Source organism: Chinchilla lanigera, unplaced genomic scaffold, assembly GCF_000276665.1.
Source record: "Chinchilla lanigera isolate Chin_1 unplaced genomic scaffold, ChiLan1.0 scaffold00004, whole genome shotgun sequence".
NCBI lineage: Eukaryota > Metazoa > Chordata > Mammalia > Rodentia > Chinchillidae > Chinchilla > Chinchilla lanigera.
This window is the reverse complement of record NW_004955405.1, coordinates 40,285,507-40,289,838: the sequence shown is the minus strand read 5'-3', so window position 1 is coordinate 40,289,838 and position 4,332 is coordinate 40,285,507.

Sequence of the window (4,332 nt, the reverse complement as noted above, 5' to 3'; positions counted from 1 at the left end):
CATCACCACCATCACCATCACCACCATCACCATCACCACCATCACCACCATCACCACCATCACCACCATCACCATCACCACCATCACCACCATCACCATCACCACCATCATCACCATCACCATCACCACCATCACCATCATCACCATCACCACCACCACCATCTCCATCATCACCACCATCACCATCATCATCACCACCATCACCATCACCATCACCAGTGTCACCACCATCACCATCACCACCATCACTGTCACCACTGTCACCACCAGCACCATCACCACGACCATTGCTATCATCACCACCATCACAATCATCACCATCATCATCATCATCACCACCATCACCACCACAATCACCATCACCATCACCACCATCACCACCACCACCATCACCATCATCACCACCACCATTATCATCACCATCACCACCATCATCACCATCATCACCGTTACCAACACCATCACCACCATCACCATCACCATCACTACCACCATCACCATCATTACAACCACCATCACCACCACCAGCATCATCACCACCATCACCATCATTACAACCACCATCACCACCACCAGCATCATCACCACCACGACCACCACCATTATCACCATCACCACCATTATCATCACCATCACCACCATCATCACCGTCACCACCAGCACCACCACCACCATTGCCTGCATCCCCATTTTTAGGAAATGAAGGTCGTTCTTCACTGCATCACTTCCCTCTTCTCCTTGTGAAGGGAAGGCCTGGACATGGGAATTTGGATGATGTGAGACTGCTATTATGAAAGGGAAGGCTCACACAGAGGGATCTGATAACAGCATGCCAGGCATCGTCCGAGACCCTGGGGATAGAAGACAGTGGAATCAGTTCCCGCCGTGGAGCCTCCTTTAATAACCACACGAGTGACTATGTTGCCTGTCAGAGGAAGACGTAGACTAGAGAGCAAGAGCAGATACAGCAGGACCGGCAGTTTCCGGGGCACAGCACTGCTTTCTATAGGGCGGACAGGGTGGCGTCGGAACTGAGGCGGTGGGGGAGACTGCCAACTGGTATCTCGGGGTGGCACTGACGGGGACAGTCACGAAGGCCCAGAGGCAGGGACCTAGCTGTCATGGTGAGCAGCAGCAAGGGGGTGGTGAGCCAGAGTGACGGCCAGGCTGGATGGGTAACCAGCAAGAGTGGTGAGGAGGGGACGCCAGTGTGCCAACTCTGGCTTTACTCCCGCTGTCTTGGAAGCCATCAGCGGGTTTTGGAGAGGAGTGTGACACCACCTTTATTGATTGATTGACTGATTGAGTCAGGGCACCCCTGTGTAACCCAGGCTGGCTTCAAGCTTGCAGTGATCCTCCTGCATCAGCCTCCAGAGTGCTGAGATTAGAGGTGAGCCCCACCATGCCTGGCCCTGGCTTACATTTTAAGGGTAGACAGTCTGGCTTTTGTGCTCAAACAGGCAGCGGACGGCCAGTCTGTAATCGGGAGGCTCATCTGGGGCCCAACCGGCTGACTGGGGGAGCGCAGCTGTCTTGCACCATGAGGTGGATCCCCACCTTGGAGAGACCCAGGTCTGACCCTAATCCGAAGGCAAAGCTGGCGGGATTTGCTGGCATGCTGCCCTGGGTAGGGGAGACAGGGAACAGAGGGCAGCCACAGCTCTCCAAAACCAGAGGACGAAAGAGGGCAGCCCAGGCCCTTGCTCAGACTGGAGCGTGGGCTCCTGCTCAGCAGTTGCCTTCCCAGTTTTCTGGGAAGCCCTGGCTGCCCATGAGCAGGGAAGCAGAGCTGGCTCGGGCTCACAAAGCCTGACCTTCTGCTTTGCATCCATGCCGCCTGCCCTCCCTCCTGAGGGCCAGCTCTGGCTCCTCCCTGCCTCCTGCATCCTGATCACCCAGCACCTTTTGAGAGAAGGAGCAGGAGAAAGAGGAGGAGAAGGGAAATTCTGAGTGCACGCGGAGTTGGCTCAGAGATGGGGCGGTGTGTGTGTGTTTGTGTGTGTGTGTGTGTGTGTGTGTGTGTGTGTGTGTGATGGCAATCCCCCAAACAGCTGGGGTCTCTCTCCTCCTGGAAGGCGCGTTTGCATTTCAGTGACCGCGGCTGGCTCCTCTGGGTGTAACCAGCTGCTGTGGGTGTGGCAGAGCTGGCTTTGGTGGGCACACTGCTGTTTTATGCCAAGCACAGCACGGCCCGTGGTCTGCAAGCCGTGCATGGTGCTGAGCTCCAAGAAACATCCATGGAAGGAAAGCACTGCAGCCTGGACACCGGTCCGTGAAGCCGCACCTCGGCCTGCAGCGATTCTGTGAATTGTGTTTGTGCCCCTCCTTCACAGCGCCCTGCCAGGGCCAGTGTCACGCGGGACTCTCGCCCTGTCCACAACCACTGTGGGAGGCAGTTCTGGTTACTCCTAACTCTTATGGACTCAGGTTCAGCAGGTCACACTGCAGGCTGCCGCTGGATGTGAACCCGACTCAGTCTCTGCCTTTTTGGGGGCTGGGGGAGACGTTGAGACAGGGTCTTGCTATTTTTCCCAGGCTGGCTTTGAAGTCACAGTGATCCTTCTGTCTCAGCCTCCCTAGCTCTGGGATTATACAGCCCCCTTAGTGGTGGAATTATGCCACCACCTCATGAGCCTGTGTTTTAATCATTCGATTCACTGCCTCACCTCCCCAAAGCAGGACGGTGAGTGGGAAACACTGAAAATGATAGCCAGGCGCACGCCTGTGATCCCAGCACTCAGGAGGCTGAGGCAGGAGGATTGCTGTGAGTTTGAGGCCAGCCTGGGCTACACAATGAGTTCAAGGCCTTTTATTGAGACAGGGTCTCGCTGTGCAGTTCAGGCTGGCCTTGAGCTCACTTTGTAGCCCAGGCTGGCCTCGAACTTGCAACGATCCTCTTGCCTCAGCCTCCGGAGGGCTGGGATTACAGGCGTGCGCCACCACACCTGGCTTTCTTGAATTTAAACAAGAAAAAAGAGAAAGAAAAGAAAAGGAGGGGGTTGCTTCAGATCACACAGCTCGGGAGCAGAGTTCCTGCCTCCTGGGTGCTCACAGCCTGACCGCTGCCCCTCCTCCTGCTGCTACACAGACAGGCGTCCTGGGCTCACAGAGCCGCCCTCATGCTCTCCTGCTGCGCCAACCTAGTCCTCCAGTCACCCTCCATTCTGCACCCGCCTGCAGCCCGCGCCCGCTTTCCAAGTTCTCTCCGGGGATGCTCTGGATCTCAGGGGCTGGCAGGTCCGGGTGCCCGGCAGAGTCCTCCAGGGCAGGGGCAGGCACTTATGTGTTCTTCCTTCACCAGAGACGCTTGCAAAGGGTCTCCTAAGGCGAGCTGCAAGGAGAAGCTCAAGCGGTCCTGCTGCCGGTGCCGTACGTTCACATGCTCAGGTTCGTCGGCTCACTGCTGACCAAATCGAAGGAGGCCTTTTATTAGGATCAGAGGAACAGGCTTTATCGAAGTTAGCTCTGAGGACACAGAGGTGCCGATGGGCCTCAAATCACCCTCTCACCATGGGAGGTGCGCTGGGTGTTTTCCAAGACAGAACAGTGTGCGAGGGGTACAATGGTACAGGGAACATTTTCGAGCTAGTTCCAGGTCTTCCTGGATCCAGACCTCTCCCTCCCTCTCCTAAATGAATGAGCCTGGTCCTGAATTCTGCTGCCAGAGTCTGCGTGTTCCCACCAGTCCTCTGGGTGGAGGGGACGGGAGCCGGCGATGCCCTAGGCCTGGGGAAGTTTGAAGCCGCTGGACATCGAAGGAAAAAGGAAGTTTTAAAGTCGGTGCAGGTGACAGCGGCTTCGCGGCCTCCAGCAGAGACAGACAATTACAAACGCGGCACCGAAGGCCCTCGACCAAGCCCTGCTCCCTAGGGTGGGCCAGGCGCTCGGCCTCCCCGGGCCTGCTTCCTCCCCGTTCCGAGGTGAGCCGGCCCACAGGCTTTGGAAGAGGCCGAGCTGGGGCCAAGCCCTGGCTGGCTGTGAGCTTGAGCCCATGCGAGGGGTGGGTGGGGCGCGGACTCAGTTTACTCGCTACAGATGCGCAAGAGAAGGCGGCACGAGCTCCGGGACGGCCTGCGAGTCGCTCAGCTCAGCGCCTGGCCCTCCCGGCGTTCCTCCTGTAGAAGCGGGGTTCGCAGGCCACCTATCCACTTGGCTTCCTGCGGATAGACCGCGTGAGCCCAGCCGGTCAGCGTCAGGGGGCTTCGGGAGAGGCCTCCCAGCCGGACCTGCCTGGGAGGGCGGGGAGCGGGACCCCCGGCTCGGGCGGGAAACAGGGGTGCCCGATGCGGCGGTCCGCCCTGGGGGCGGGGCTTCCAGGCGCCGCCTGCTCCC